The sequence below is a fragment of the Lynx rufus genome, unplaced genomic scaffold (assembly GCF_022079265.1).
Source record: "Lynx rufus isolate CCGP_SWC_20201006 ecotype Redwood Valley unplaced genomic scaffold, mLynRuf1.p SCAF_10, whole genome shotgun sequence".
Taxonomy (NCBI): domain Eukaryota; kingdom Metazoa; phylum Chordata; class Mammalia; order Carnivora; family Felidae; genus Lynx; species Lynx rufus.
In genome coordinates this window covers 63,313,850-63,331,284 of record NW_025814824.1, presented here as the reverse complement: position 1 = coordinate 63,331,284, position 17,435 = coordinate 63,313,850, and the positions used below count along the sequence as shown (strand labels likewise).

At 42.1% G+C, this 17,435-nt stretch overlaps 1 protein-coding gene across 1 annotated transcript in view; it reads right to left on the bottom strand.

The window, feature by feature from the left end:
* Nucleotides 1-17,435, bottom strand: part of PLPPR1 (phospholipid phosphatase related 1) — a 127,408-nt gene that overhangs the window by 74,973 nt on the left and 35,000 nt on the right. The window lies entirely within an intron of this gene.

Here is a 17,435-nt window from a genome sequence, read left to right as displayed (position 1 = left end):
ATAGAAATGTCATCTGTTCTAAATGAAACTTAAGGAAATAGAAGTACAGCATGTACATATTTGGTTTTGCCGAGACAAATGAAAGATGCTGGAGGCCTTAAATAAAATCTTTCTTGAGAGAGGAGAAAAAGATCACAGCAGCTGCAGATTCAGCATTCTCCAAGTGCTAGGAAATGAGAGGGGAGCTGAGTGTGCATCACGGGGGGACCGGTGCCACTGATGCTGCCGGCTCCCATGTCGCTGTAATGAGAGTGAAACCAAACAGTTCTCTCTGTGTTAGACACTTCCCTAACACAACAAATACTGGTCTGTTTTTCTCTCTTCCCTTCTGCTGGTATGAGCAAAGGCACACAATCATGAAAGGAATTGGGGAAGAAAGGGAAAATACATAGATTTGGAATGCACAGTATAGGAGATAAAGAGCTGCACTCTGTCACTTGGGAACACATATAAGCCCGCCATTAGTCACGGAGAGAGAGATTATTAAACGCCAGTAAAAACTAATGCAACATTTCCACATCCACCATGATATAAATGCTAGGTGGCAGATAGAATTACTTATGAATTATTACATCTTATAGAAAATTTTGATATCCCAGCTTTTTTACCCTCTTTCCTCAAAAATGATTTTAGAGGTCTATCTTACAAGTTAAAATTCTAGGACTTACAGTTTGAGACCTTAAGGAACAACACAAAGGAAGGATACATCAACACACACATACACACACATATTGATAGGCTTCTCTGATTTGATTCAAGTTTATTTGATGCATAAGAAGCCTGCCTGATTCCCACCTCTTCTTAAGGCTCATCCAGAATTTTACCTTCATTCACTTAACACACACTGATGAAATCCCTCTTAGGTGAGTGTCAAGCATGGGTTAGGTACCACTCTATCAAACCTGCCTTGGCCTCTGAGGCCATACTTAACTCTTGGAACAGGAGTTTCTTTAAAAAAATTTTTTTTAAGTTTATTTACTTATTTTGCACGCACACATGAGACGGGGGGGGAGGGAGGGAGAGAGAGAGTGCACATGTGAGCAGGGGGGAGGGACAGAGAGAGAGGGAGAGAGAGAATCCCAAGCAGACTCCTCTCTGTCAGTTCAGAGCCTGATGCGGGGTTCGATCTCATGAACTGAGATCATAACCTGAGCCAAGATCAAGAGTGGACGCTTAACTGACTGAGCCATCCAGGCACCCCTGGAACATGAGTTTCTAGCTGCATTATATTTTTCTCAACTTAATAAACGCTGATAGTCTCCTTCTCCCTGATGCCGCCTACAGTAACAGGAAGGAAAACAGCACTACCCTATTTACAACATTTAAATCAACAGTAAGCAAAGTTCACTTATAAAAGTAGAATATGCTTAGACATATCTGTACAATATGAGTTTAATTACTGTGGTGACATATGACTCTTAACCTTCTCGGAGGTGAGAATTCCCTGAGTCAAGAAAACTTGACTTTTATACTGACATTTTCAAACCAACTGAACAAATTTGGAAGAAAAAGTCATCAGAATTGTTTTGCAATCACGAAGAATTTTGGTTAGACCAAACCAGAAAAAAACATAACCAAATAAGACATCTTAAAAAACAATGTGGAAGGGGGTGGGCAGGTGGGGGTGTTGGGAAAAATGGATGAAAGGCAGTGGGAGGCACAGGCTTCCAGTTATGGAATGAATAAGTCATGGGAATAAAAGGCACAGCAGAGGGAAGATAGTGATATTGTAATAGTGATGTATCAGGACAGATGGTAGCTACTTGTGAGCCTACAACACATCATTATGTTGTAACCTGAGACTAATGTAACATTGTGTCAACTATACCCCCCAAAATAAAAAAGAGTTAAAGTTTCTTAGGCAAGTGCATTAGTTTCTTATTGCTGTTGAAATAAATAACTACAAAGGTAGTGGCAACACAAAGAAGCAAACAGCAATGTGAAATCCTGTTTGGGGGCAGAAAAAAAAACTAAACTAAAACATAAGTCCCAGTTGATAGCCAGGAGACTTTAGGTTATAGATGGCTCCCCAGCAAACCACTGCCCCTTTCGGCAAGTGTTCTTTGTTGGAGCGCCATTTTCTTTTCCCTTATTCCCTCTTCCTGTTCTCCTAACAGTCTGAACACTGAAAGGATAGGGTGTCAGGGTAGTGGCTGCGGGGAGCCATGTAGTGAAAACTTTCCTGAAGAGTGAGCTCTGGCCTGGGAGCTGGATGGTTCAAATCCCTGCTCTGGGGCTAACTCTGTGAACGTGGGCAAATCACCCAGCCTCACCTGGTCTCAGTAAAATGGGGAAAATAATTCCTAACACAACAGAAGAAAGTATCAATGCATGAAGAATAAAAGCCTCCTGCCAAGGAAAATTATGGCCGTGGACAGCTAGGTCTCTTCCCCAGCCTTCCTTTTTATTAAGTAGATCCAGAATTAGGTAAACACTAAAAAGGCAGAGAGTATAGCAGAGTTTATATGGAATATTTACAACAGAGAGTGACTAATTAAAAAAAAAACTCCCTAAAAAACACGCCTACAAGAGAGTGGTGTTTTGTTTCACGCTGTTTTTGAATCACCAGCCTTTGTGTTTGGTGGTGTTGACTTTTAATGGAGCTGGTAAACAGCACCCCACCAAGTGTTTTGAATCAATTAAGAGAGTGAGAAGGTGTAAGGGAAATCAGGATAGGGCCTTATTCCTTCTGAAGACTGGGCTAGAGGATGTGGCTTAGATGGATCTCCTAGTACTGAACCACAGAATTAAGTGGACTTATCTACTCAGTCATATACAGTGCTAGAAAACCACAGTCCTTCCCCACATAGAAGGAACAGATTAGAATACATGTTTCCTGTGGAGTCTGGCTTCCATGGGGAAGAAAGGAGGAAGAAGCTGAGCCATGCATACCTACGTCTTCCAAACTTGCCAGTGAAAACTTGGCACCCCAGGGGAGGGGCACCTGAAGGGGCGGAGAAATGCCAGCGTGTATGTACCTTCCCTAATATCTCTCCACATGAAAGGAAATACCAGGAGTGTGAAATGTCCTTCTGAGAGCATAGGTCACCTCAATCCATTCTTGTTCAGCAGAATGAATTGGATTTTACAATAATGGAATGTATTATATAAGTAGCAGGACTCTGTACCCATAGCCTGAATGTTTAAATAGACCACATGTCATCACCCTGATGAATACACCCCAGTTTTGTTCTGGAATGGCTTGAAATGAGACATGATATGTCTGGAGTTTCCTTTCCTTTATTAAACCTTTTAATGCATTTAATTTCCAGAGAAGGCTGGATCTTTTCCAGGCGAGGGAGGGGGAGAAGTACGTAGGCATCTGTAATGATCTCTGACAGTGTGACAGGGAGCACTGATTTTTACAACAGTAGCCAAAATTACAGTAATTAGAGAAAATATCCACATCTTTATAAACAGGGTGTTAACTGATTCAAAAGGAACTTAATGAGAACGTACAAGAGGAAGTGTGCTTTTGCCACTGAGTATTAAACATTAATTAAAGTCAGAAGGCAATAGTCAAGTTGCCTCTCTACTTCAGTCAGTTGGCAAGGCACAGAAAGTGGAGAGGTTTCAGAATCTGCTGACTTTGCTGGCTGTGATCCTCCAGTGGGTCCTCTAAATTTATGGCCAGTTTTGATGAATTTTAATTCCTGTTAAAGGTTTTGTTCAGATCTTATTGCAGAAACTGAGCGATGAAAGCTTTCAAATGCTTAGTTAGGCTTCTTATTTTTAAAAAGTATTTTTAAATACTCTTTTTATTATCAGGATAAGTAGAAGAAGCCATGTATGAAAGAATATGATCCCAGCTATGAAATAAAATATGTATAGAAATATTGGAAGGACATACATCAAACTATTAGCAGTGGATTTCTTTGATTGAACAACAGATAATTTTTTCTTCTTTTCTGCATTTTATAGGCATTGCTTTTATAAATGGAAAAAATGAGTTTTAACTTCTAAAGGTCTGTTGATTCTCAGGGAAGAGCTAATCAGTGTCCCCCAAATTGACTATCAGGTACTTATAGTACCTGGAAAATAATAAATACAGATAACATTTAAATCTTACACCTGCACTGTTTTTGACTGAATAATTATAAATACACTTCATCTTCATTTCAATTTAAAATTATGCTTAATTAGTGTATTATTGTGGTTTTGATCCAGTATCAAACTTCTGATCCAATAACCAAGAAGACAAACCTCTGGAGGCAGGCCTAATCATTTTTTTTCATTCTGAGTTAAGAACTTGCTGATTTTGACAAGACAGTTTATGGAAGTGACCAGTTTGGTTATCGGAATCTCCTTGGGGGCTGCAGCACAAGACTCTTTACATTGATTTCTATATAAATGAGACAGTGAGGGGAGGGGAGCAAGCATTCTTCATTTGATTCTTCCGGCTCACATCTTTTGTATTCCTCCCTTGCAAACGTTACTAACTTCCTATTGTGTCTCCCCAGCCAACTAACTCCCGCCAGTCACGGTTTTGCTTACGTTCCCCAATAGTCTGCGAACTCCTTGACTGAGCGTGTGTGTGTGTGTGTGTGTGTGTGTGTGTGTGTGTACACGCTCTCACACAGGTCAGTGCAAAGTGCTGCGAACACACTAGGCATTCTCCTCAAGTTTGCTGAACTGACCAGCGTTGAAAGCAAAGCAGTGACAAAATTGAAAAGCTAGAAACCTCCACCTTTTAAATAACTTTGGGCTCTCCTGTTTCCATTAGGTCAGGTGAAGAATGCACAGATTTTGTGGGGTTTTTTTTCTTTTCACCTTGAAATGAGATTATGTGCAGGCCTGAGCTGCTGAACCACAATTTGTTTTAAAGCTCTTTTGAGGGAAAATGCCCAGGAAAGCCACAGCTCAGACTACAGCATACTACACAGATTTACTGACAGTCTCCCACATGCCTGCATTTGGGCCGGTTCCTGGGGGATGCACTGGAGAGGAAGGTGCAGACCTTACATTTAATGAGCCCGCAGTCTAGCAGGGGAGACAGTCCTGTACACAAATAATTATAATGCAGATGGTCAAGTGCAATTATAGATGCATTTACAAGATACATTGGTAGCCCAGGGGAGGATATGTGGTCAGGAAAGGATCACAGAGCAGACAAAACCTCCACCATACCATAAGCTTTTCCAGGGACAAATCATTAGTTTTGAAGTTGGGCCTTTTTATACACTGAAAAAAATGTTGGTAGGATGCCAGTTGTTAAGGTAAATGTAATACCCACACTTTGATAAAAAAAATTTAAGACAAATGTAGCAGGCAAAAATCTTGCCTACAAATTAGGGTGTTAAAAAAATCCTTTTTATTTTTTAAAAGTTAAAAAAAATTAACTATTTATTTTGAGAGAGAGAGAGAGAGAGAGCGCGCGCACTAGCAGGGGAGGGGCAGAGAGAGGGAGAGAGAGAGAAGGAATCCCAACCAGCACAGAGCCGGATGTGGGGCTTGAACTCACAAACTATGAGATCATGACCTGAGCTGAAATCAAGAGTTGGGTGCTTAACTGACTGAGCCACCCAGGCACCCTCCCTTTTATTTTTTTTTTTAAAGTCAATTTCTAGCTGAGTTTGAGCCACCATCATACTGGGCCACAAGAAGTTTATTCTGTCGTAATTATAGGGACTCTCCTACAGGATCCTAACGGGGCCTCAAAGAGGCCTTCGAGTGTTGTCTTTACTGGGTGGTCCTGAAGCCCTTGGTATCCAGCTCACAGACTTTCTCTGGTTCCAGGGGCTCTGCTGCTTCTGTGCCACAGTCACCGCACAGGCATCTTCGCTAGGGCTCAGAGCCCCAGGGACCTTCTTTGGTGTCCTATGTGGTTGTCACCTCTGAGGTCTTGCCATATCACAGAAGTTCTGCTACCCAGCAGGACATATGTCTCATTAATGGAAAGACCCACCCATTTTGTTCCTCTTCTTTAGTCTTTGGGGAATAGCCTCCTTCTCTCTCTCTCCTGGTCCCCAGGGGCACTCCCATGATCCCCCTGTCCCCAGGTCTCCTAGCATAATCACGTTTTAGGAGTATAAGCTGTCATAAAGGACAGGAAAAGTCCATAAATTTAGGTAACTTTTGCTGTTTTACCTGACATGTATCCCTGTGATTAAAAAGCACACTGAGCCCCTGACCCCGTGTTTGGTGTTGAAATGGAATGGGGATTGTGTGGGAAGAAGGAATAAACACCCACGCATAGGAACAAATTCATATCTCAGTATACTGTTCTGATACATAAGCAACAGTGTTCCAGGAAGCTCATCTTTAGAAGAAGCCACTATGACACCAACCCAGAGTACAAGCAGTTGAACCATCAGGTCAGAGAGTAAACTGGGGAAAGGAGGTCATAAAAGATGGAAAGCAGCCATGGGCTCTAAGCTCTTAGAGAAGAAACACTGAACTGGGGTTCAGGTTCTAGTTCTCTCACTAAGTTTACCAAATGACCCTGGACAAGTGGCTTTATCTCTCTGGGCCTCAGTTTCTCCAGTTCCAAATTAAGTGGTATCGATGGGTTGATTCTAGGGGTCCTCCAAGCACCGATATTTGTATCTGGTTTGGTATAACAGGGGTGGACCTCTCATTTTTACCAAAGCATCTTAATAATCACCAAGCCATCAGCTCTAAAAATTTAACATTTTTAAGTCCCATTGTTCAGCCAGACGGGTGCAGGGGACAACAGGAGAGTCATGCTGAGTGGGGATATATGAACCCTCCCAAGCCGAATGCAGCATGTAAGATGGGGTGGGACAGATAGCTGTGTCTGAGCGTCTCACTCCCACTGACTGCTGTGGGCCCTCCTATATGGCTCAATTTGAGCTATCTCCACTGCATGCTCCTTCATGTTCAGCTGTACAGACAGATTTTGCAATTGGGATGAGCAGTTCTGGGAATGCGGGGGAGTGTGGGTGAATCCCCGTGTGGTAGTGGTCCGGCTCTTGCTTTGGTTGATCTGGGTGGGACCAGAATGAGCCAGTCAGCCCTGCACAGAGAGGTGAGGCATGGCCAACCTTAACTGCATCTGCAGTGCTTTCTATTTTCGGGAGGCTATGCTACGAGCAGTGACCATGTATCTCTCCACAAATGGCCCGTAAGAAACATTAAAGATGTCATGTGCTCTAAAGGAATTGACTTACTGACTCTTTTCACTTAAGGAGGGATTGCTGGTAAAATTCGTTCCTCAAATGACAGGTTCCTGAATAGGGACACATTCAGGTCTGACATGCTAACACAGTTTTTTATATTCACCAATCTTCTCCATGGTGTCTACAAAGACCACCCTAGACCATCTATAGATAGAAAGAACCTACACTGCATTTTCTCCCCCAGGTAAAATTGCCACCAGGATGCCCTCTTCTTTAAAAAAAAAATTTAATGTTTATTTATTTTTGAGGGGGGCAGGACGAGCAGGAGAGGGGCAGAGAGAGAAGGGGACAGAGGATCTAAAGTGGGCTCTGAGTTGACAGTCTGATAAGGGGCTCGAACTCATGAACGGTGAGATCGTGACCTGAGCTGAAGTTGGATGCTTAACCTAACTGAGCCACCCAGACAGCCCCAGTATGCCCTCTTTATAAGGAAGAAAAAAACCCACTTCCTCAAAGACTCCATGACGGAGGCGTGAACACTAATAGTAACTTTGGGTTCAGTGAGCAAGGAAAAAACAATTCAGTCATCAAAAGGAAAACTTGTAATTACATTCCCCACCATAAACTGAAAGGAATGTTCCAAATGCAACACTGGATGGTATCTTTTTTGGATACGGTCCTGGAACCCTCATGGTTTTTCTAGTGGAACATTTCCCACCATTGTTAGTGTGTGACCATCAACAACAGCAAAGACATTCACCACCTGACTTGTAAGGAAAATTCTTTGTGCAGAATGTTTCCATTTTACTCAGCTGCTTGCACTGTTAATTGTCAGAGGCAATTAACCCCCACAATGGCGGGTCCTCCTTTGGCTCTTCCAGGGAGGTGAGAGGCTTTGCTGTTCCATCTTCTTACGGTGGGGGAGATCCAGGGCGGGAAAGTCAGACCCAGCCATGGATTCCAGCACATTAAGAGAAGGAAACAGGAGAGGAATTCGGATAGGGGTTTCATCTTGAACATAACTTGTTGAAAAGTTTTAAAAATACAATCTAAAAACTGACAACCTGTTTTCTACAAAGATGAAATACTGGTTTGGTTTATTTACATTTAGATATTATATGTCTAGGTCTCACATACATATTCATATGTCGTTTCCTGTTTTTCTTTTTTAAAGTCTTTTTTTAAATGTTTATTTTTGAGAGCGCGCACGTGGGTGGGGGAGGGGCAGAGAGAGAGGAAGACCCAGAATCTGAAGCAGGCTCCAGGCTCTGAGCTGTCTGTCAGCACAGAGCCTGACACAGGGCTCTAACTCACAAACCATGAGATCATAACCTGAGCTGAAGTCAGATGCTTAACTGAGTCACCGAGGCACCCCCATGCGTCATTTTCTTTTACTGGACCTTAACTAACTGGGCATTTCATTTTACACCAGAAGTGTGGTGTCATCATTTCCCACAGGACTTTAAGTTACCTCAGAGCACAGCATAGTCTTCCCAATCCGGTCCTCAGTGCATTTTCTAAAACTCCAAATTGGCAAGTTAGGTGGAAAATAGTCCGCAGCCTTCCATGGCCCCACTAGCTGGGATGGACATCCCAAGTCCTAAGGCCCTGTGGCTTTACTGAGAACTTACCGTCATAGGTCTTTGTTGGCTGAGGGAGAAGGGTTCTGCAGAGAGCTAGGCTTCTGACAGAGTCAAATTCAAGGGCTCCTGCTCTAGGCTATCTGCAGAACAAGCCAAATCATGTATGACTGCCGAAACTCTCAGAGACATAGACTGGGGAAATGGCTATTTATGTGTGTGCCTTCCTACCTGTAGGGTATGAATCACAGCAAAGGAGTAAGTTTACAACCCTTCAAAGGTTTCCATGGGCTTAGGGTGGCAGGTACGAGGTACATAGAGACTGAGTAAGGGGGGGGGGGTTGTTTTGATGCATTTTGGTGTAGCCAAAAGCCATATTCCTCCCAGGGCTGAAAGACATCCACATACTACCCTATCAGGTGAAGAGCATGCACAACTTTTTTGCCTAAGTTGGCTTTTCAAGGCAAACACTCTTCCTGTTGGTTCTATTCCAAACTGCAGAGTTTGAATTTTAGCACAGCCCACGCCCATGTGTATTGGCCTACCGTCTTTCTCTAACAGGAATTCCCTTAGGGCACACCAACCTGGGGGCAGGGCCAAAATACTTTCTATAATGGGACTGTATACACACACCTGCTTGCCCTCTTTCTCAATGCTGCTTCGATCCCCACATCACTGCGAGGCTGCCACGGCTGCTGCTAATTTCTCTGGGGACTTAGTGTCACTGCTTACTGTCACTCACTGCACTTCAGCTGAAGGAACGGCTTCACTATTGCTGGAGATGCTCTTGTTGTTACAGGACGATGCGGAATTTCTAGGCACTGTCTGTACTACTGTGGTGGCTATGGATGTGCACATCACACAAGGGCTCCGTCTTTATTTCATCTTCATTTTTCTTTCTTTCCCTCTTCCAATCATTTTACTCATGGGGAGAAAAGAAAGGCTTTATATTCACTTTCTAGAAACAGTATTGAATGCACTTCTTGATAAATGGATTCTCAATGAAATATATATTCATTGATTGATCTTCTCCTAGGGGGTTCACTTTTGGTGACACAAAGCACAGGCTCTGGAATTAAAGACATGCCAGTCTGAGTCCATGTTTTGCTTTTTATAGGTGATAGGACTCTGGGCAAGCTACACTACCTCTCCGAGTTCCATTTCCTCATCTTTAAAGTTGGATAATAGTGCTTCCTCACAGGGAGGTTGTAGGAAGACATGATACAGTGTATGTGACTTCTGTGGTATCCAGTAGGTGCTCAGAAGCTCTAAGTCCCTTCCCTTTGCACTTGAAGAATTAACTGCTATCCCACTTGCAGTGGCAGCAGTCTGCCACTAGAGTTCCCACGATTGAGGGAGGTTCTGATGGAATGATAGGGGCTGCTTGGGAGGCCTGCCTGTCCAAGAAGCAGTGGTCTGCCCTTCAGTCTGGCTCTTTTTTAGGCTAAGATCTGCTCTGTGGGTGTCGGTTCACCATACTTACCCACTGACTATACCTGGGCACTTGTCAAGGAGTTTCCAGCAACACCAGCTAAAGCAAACAGGTCTGTGGTAAAAACTCTGTGATAGAACAAGGCGGGGGGATGTTAAATAATGAACACTAACAACTGTAGGAAGCAAGTTAACAGGATTGGGGCGGAAAAATGTTATTTGCCATCATTAGCACCCATTCCCCCCATCTTCTGGGATCATATTCCTAACTTACCTTGAGAAATCACTTCTCCTGAATTTTGGCTCATAATTGGAAGGCTTACCCCACTCATAGTCCAGAGTTTTGCCTTCATCAGCTAAAGGGAATCACACATCCAACCCTCTGGCTTCAATGATTGGTTCATGGATGGGCATATGACTCAGTGATTGTCAAATGGAATATTCTCTGGGGCTTATGAGAGAAAGGAGTTAGTTCTCTCTTTTGTGGGGCTACCACAAAAAAAAAACCACCTGTTTTTTTTTTGATGGTGTGAGTGATGGCTCATAGTGCTAAATCTGGGGATAAAGTTGGTATTAATACAGGCAGTTGAAAGATGGAGGGGAAAAAGTCCTTGGTGAAAGTCTTTGAACTTCTGGATCAAGCTAGTGCTGAAGCCAGTCATATATCAAACCTTTTCAGTTATGTGAACCAATAAGTTTGAAGTCTGTTTTGTAAAGCTTCAAATAGAGACCCAGTATACTTGGGGAAAAGAAAATCCTGTGAATCTAATTAGTTTCAAAGATAAATTACTTTTCATTTCGCTAGAAGACAAAATTGTTGGAGGATTTGTGTTCTGCAAGATATTGGCACTTTAATCATGTAATGACAGCTGAACTGATGTAGGTCTTTGATGTTTTTCTTTGCTATTTTACTGTTACTTTGTTGCTCCATGTGCAATATGGATATTGTTATGAACTGAAGCTTTTTTTTTTTGTCTTCTTCAAATTCATATGTTGGAATCCCAACCCCCAGTATAATGATATTAGGAGGTGAGGGCTTCAGGAGGTAATTAGGTCATGAGGGTGGAGGCCTGATGAATGGGATTAGTGCCTTTAGAAAAGAGACCCCAGGGGGCACCTGGATGGCTCAGTTGGTTAAGCTCTTGGTTTTGGCTCAGGTCATGAATTCACAGTTTGTGAGTTCAGGTCATGATCTAGTGGTTAGTGAGTTTGAGCCCTGCATTTGTGCTGTCAGCACAGAGCCTGCTTGAAATTCTCTCTCTCTCTCTGCTCCTCCCTCTCTTTCTTTCTCTCAAAATAAAAAATAAAATTAAAAAAAAAGAAAAAAGAAAAGAGATCCCAGAGAGCTCTCTTGCTCTTTCTGCCATGTGAAGACACAGGGAGAAGACAGGCCATCATCTATGAACCAGAAGTGGTCCCCCACCAGACACTGAATCTGTTAGTGCTTTGATCTTGAACTTCCCACACCACAGAACTGTGAGAAATAAATATTTGTTGCTTAAGACACCAAATCTATGGTATTTTTATCAGAGCAGCCTGAACACATATATAGTTAAATAATACTCTAGTTTATAAAAAAGTAGAAACGAAGATGAGTTGTAGTCAGAGAAATCTAGGTTCAAATCTAGATATTACCACTTATTAGCTGTGTGACATTTGGCCAACAGAACCTCAATTTTCTCATCTGAAAGATGGGTTTAATCATAGCTCCCTTTTAAATTTGAGGTGATGAAAAGCAATATATTTAAATCATTGTATGCATTTAAATGGACTTTTTTACATAAAAGTCATTAGGAGGTCCTTTTGAAGTGCCATCTAGAAGAGTAGTTCTTAACTGGGAGTGACTTTGCCCCCCAGTGGACATTTGACAATGCTGGAAACATTTCTGGTTGTCACAACTGGAGGGAAAGTGCTGCTGGCCTTTAGTGGGTAGAGGCCAAGGATAATCCTCAAAATCTTATGTTCACAGCATGACACTCACAACAAAGAATCATCCAAAATGTCACTGGTACCAAGCTTAAGAAACACAGATCTGCAGTCCCTATCAAAATAACACCAGCATTCTTCACAGAGCTAGAACAAACAATCCTAAAATTTGTATGGAACCAGAAAAGACTCTGAAGAGCCAAAGCAATCTTGAAAAGAAAATCGAAGCTGGAGGCATCACAATCCCTGACTTCAAGATGTATTACAAAGCTGTAATCATTGGGGCGCCTGGGTGGCTCAGTTGGTTAAGCGGCCGACTTCGGCTCAGGTCATGATCTCACGGTCCGTGGGTTCGAGCCCCGCGTCGGGCTCTGTGCTGACAGCTCAGAGCCTGGAGCCTGTTTCAGATTCTGTGTCTCCCTCTCTCTGACCCTCCCCCGTTCATGCTCTGTCTCTCTCTGTCTCAAAAATCAATAAATGTTAAAAAAAAAATTAAAAACAAAAACAAAGCTGTAATCATCAAGACAGTAAGGTACTGGCACAAAAACAGACACTCAGATCAATGGAACAGAATTAAGAACTCAGAAATGGACCCACAAACTATGGCCAACTAATCTTTGACAAAGCAGGAAAGAATATCCAATGGCATAAAGAGAGTCTCTTCAGCAAATGATGCTGGGAAAACTGGACAGCGACATGCAGAAGAATGAACCTGGACCACTTTCTTACACCATACACAAAAATAAACTCAAAATGGATGAAAGACCTCAATGTAAGACAGGAAGCCATCAAAATTCTTGAGGAGAAAGCAGGCAAAAACCTATTTGATCTTGGCCACAGCAACTTCTTACTCAACACATCTCCAGAGGGAAGGGAAACAAAAGCAAAAATGAACTTTTGGAACCTCATCAAAATAAAAAGCTTCTGTACAGTGAATGAAACAATCAGCAAAACTAAAAGGCAACCAACAGAATGGGAGAAGATATTTGCAAATGACATATCAGATAAAGGGTTAGTATCCAAAATCTATAAAAGAACTACCAAAATCAACACCCCAAAAAACAAATAATCCAGTGAAGAAATGGGCAAAAGACATGAACAGACACTTCTCCAAAGAAGACATCCAGATGGCCAAACCGACACATGAAAAAATGCTCAACATCACTCATCATCATGGAAATACAAATCAAAACCACAATGAGATACCACCTCACACCTGTCAGAATGGCTAACATTAACAACTCAGGCAACACCAGACGTTGGTGAGGATACAGAGAAAGAGGCTCTCTTTTGCATTGTTGGTGGGAATGCAAGCTGGTGCAGCAACTCTGGAAAATAGTATGGAGTTTCCTCAAAAAAATAGAAATAGAACTACCCTATGACCCAGCAATTGCACTACTAGGTATTTATCCAAGGGATACAGGTGTGCTGTTTCAAAGGGGCACATGCACCCCAGTGTTGATAGCAGTACTATCAACAATAGTCAAAGTATGGAAAGAGCCCAAATGTCCATCGACAGATGAATGGATAAAGAAGATTGTGTGGATAATACACAACGGAGTATTACTCAGCAATCAAAAAGAACGAAGTCTTGCCATTTGCAACTACATGGATGGAACTAGAGGGTATTATGCTAAGCAAAATTAGTCAGAGAAAGGCAAATACCGTATGACTTCACTCACATAGAACTTAAAGAGACAAAACAGATGAACATAAGGGAAGGGAAGCAAAAATAACATAAAAACAGGGAAGGGGACAAAACATAAGAGACTCTTTAATATGGAGAACTGAGGGTTACTGAAGGGGTTTTGGGAGGGGGGATGGGCTAGATGGGTAAGGGGCATTAAGGGATCTACTCCTGAAATCATTGTTGCACTATATGCTAACTAACTTGGATCTAAATTAAAAAAAAAAAAAAAAGAAACACAGATCTAGGGTCTATTGGCATGTTAGTGGAGTGCTGAAACTGGATGATTTCTGCAAAAACACTAAGGGAAAATGAAGAAGGCAAAATAAGAAATGAGTGAGCACACAAGATGGCACCAAGAGAAAAATCAGAGAGATTCTCTGTCCCTCCACCAAAGCTTGGGGTCTTCACCCTGAGACACGTGCATTTTAGAGTAAGAGAGAGAGAAGAGCCCAGCTGAGGGAACGTTGAGATTAGGGAGCACTGGAGAGTGCAAATCTGAGTGCCCAGCTAGGGGCCCAGCTGCAGGAACTGAACTAATGTATCCTGCTGGGTACAGGGCGTGACACAGCTCTGGCCCGGAGCACTCTCTGCATCTGTAAGTACTAGGAGGCGAAGCACCATCAAAATGTTGAGAACTTGGAGGCAGGAGGAGTAGGACGTCTTAATTTCATTAACCAACTACTGGTCTCCTTCAGGTTTTTTTTGGGGTGTTTTTGGTTTTTTTTGTTTTTTTTTTTTTACTGCTCTTCTACTCCTATCTATTCTATCCTTCCCTACTTGGCTCTGTTCCATTCTGTGTGTGCAGATGCTGAGGGCGTTTTGCGAGTTCTGGTATGGTTAGGAAACAGAACACTGCCTCTTTCAGTCCAACAGATAATCCCAAGTGTAACACAGAGAGAAGAGGTGGGATGATCCTACAAGTCATCAGCTGGTTTCCGTGGCAGTGAGAAGCATCAGGAGGCTGCAGAACATGTCCAGGGTTCTACATTTAGTGTTTCTTTTCTCACAAACCTTCTTGGCACCAAAGGGTTAAAATAAATTCCGTGCTGTGCACCCAACCTGCCAGCGCTGGGGCAGAGTTGTTGAGACTAACCCAACTGGGAATCCTTACCCTCCAGCTACACGGTGTCCAGGGGCCCTGTTCATCTACAGTGAGAGGTAAAGACAAGGACAAGGACAAGGACCAGGCCCGAACAGCAAAGCTTCCTGGCAATCATGCTGATGATGTGGCTTCTCCTCCCCTTTTACCACAGGGAGGAAGCTGGGTGAGGGCGAGTGTTCACTACATGACCAGTTTAATAACCACCCTTTCCTCTGTCATGCTGCTGACTTAATCAACCTCCCTAAAAGACACAGAGATGTGTGTGAATTTGTGTGAGTGTATCTGGTGGCAGCTTTAATTATCGCCACTCATTACCCTTCTCTGTGCTCACTCTAATTGTCTTTTTGGCTTTGCTTAGCAACTTATGTTAAGGCATTTCAGCAATTCTTTTCTCTTTTCTATTGGTGAGATCTTTAAAATAGTCTTTTTATTATCCCGGCTTTAATAGTTCTAGTTTGCTACCTGCTGAGATTGGTAATCATTACATTTTAAAAGACAGCTGTTGAAAGTTTCTTTAACTGCACAAATAACATCATAGCAACTGAACTAAAAATGAAATAAACTGTTTTAATTTCCCATCCTTTGCTAATACTAATAATACTACTGTTAATAAATAGGTAACATTTAAAAGCTTATCATGTGTTGCATAGGGGCACTTGTACCCCAATGTTTATAGCAGCACTCTCAACAATAGCCAAATTATGGAAAGAGCCTAAATGACCATCAACTGAGGAATGGATAAAGAAATTGTGGTTTATATACACAATGGAGTACTACATGGCAATGAGAAAGAATGAAATATGGCCCTTTGTAGCAACGTGGATGGAACTGGAGAGTGTGATGCTAAGTGAAATAAGCCATACAGAGAAAGACAGATACCATATGTTTTCACTCTTATGTGGATCCTGAGAAACTTAACAGAAACCCATGGGGGAGGGGAAGGGGAAAAAAAAAAAGAGGTTAGAGTGGAAGAGAGCCAAAGCATAAGAGACTCTTAAAAACTGAGAACAGGGGCGCCTGGGTGGCGCAGTCGGTTAAGCGTCCGACTTCAGCCAGGTCACGATCTCGCGGTCCGTGAGTTCGAGCCCCGCGTCGGGCTCTGGGCTGATGGCTTGGAGCCTGGAGCCTGTTTCCGATTCTGTGTCTCCCTCTCTCTCTGCCCCTCCCCCGTTCATGCTCTGTCTCTCTCTGTCCCAAAAATAAATAAACGTTGAAAAAAAAATATTAAAAAAAAAAAACAACTGAGAACAAACTGAGGGTTGATGGGGGTGGGAGGGAGGGTAGGGTAGGTGGTGAGCATTGAAGAGGGCACCTTTTTGGATGAGCTCTGGCTGTTGTATGGAAACCAATTTGACAATAAACTTCATATATTGAAAAAACATAAAATAAAATAAAAAATAAAAGCTTACCATGTGCAAAGCATTGTGCTACAGTGTATGTATTTTTTCATTTATATCTCACAACACCCTTATGAGATAACAGAATAATGTTACTTATATCTGCTTTGTAGAAGGAAATGGGAGTCTTAGAGAGGTTAAGCCACTTGCTCACCGTCATGCCAACAGGCCAGGGCCAGGACTCCAGCTCAGGCTTCGACTGACGCCGGAGCTGGAACTCAAAAAAGCATGTTCCAATGCTTCTTCTTTGGTTCCTTCCAGTGTTTACCCTTATGCATGCATAATTTTTACATTTCTGCAAACATAGCACCGATAGACCTTATCTGCTGTTTTCACTTAGCAGAATGCTAAAAACACTTCCGCAGTTATTATAGCATAGCCACAAAAGAGATGACTTTTATTGATGGTATATTCTTTCGTAAAATGGATAGATCAGTTGACTTCAGCGTACTTCCAATGTAGCACGTTTATATAATTTTCAGTTTCTCATCTAACAATAAATCTCTAGTGAACATCTTCATGCATGTAGCATTTTCTAATTTTGACCTATTTCTTGGGATACATTTCTAGGAAAGAAGATATTGATTCAAAGGGGAGATGCTGTTTTATAATTCTTCAAACATATTCTTCAAAAAGTTTTCTGAGTTATGCCCCTGTGAATGCTTGTTGAAACTACCAGGTTTACCATGATTTCATCAGTATGGAAGTTCATCATTACTTTAAGTTTGTATTAATTCAACACTTGCTTTCTTTGAAAATTATTGAAGTAGGGCACTTATTTGTATATAGTTCTTTTTAATCAGTTTCTATAAACTTTCTATATGGTACAGACAAGGGCAAACTAAGGCTCATGGGCCAAATGTGGCCCACTGCCTGTTTTTATAGTTTGATTCAAACACAACCACGTTCATCCATTCATTTATGTACTGTGTATGGCTGCTTTTATGCTACAACTGGAGAGATGAGTAGATTCAACAGAGATTGTGTGGCCCACAAATAGAACTGGCTACATAATTTGCAGAGTCCAGTAAAAAAAAAAAATGTGGGGCACCTTGTTAAACAATGACTAAGAATTTCAAGATGGCAACACCAGAGCATGGAACCAAGTGAAACTCACATGTCCATGATGCTAGTCTGGCCCACACAGCCTAAAACAGCTATTATCTAGTCCTTTGCTTACCCCTGGTATACATATCAATCCCAAACCTGCCCAAATAGGTTTAAATATTT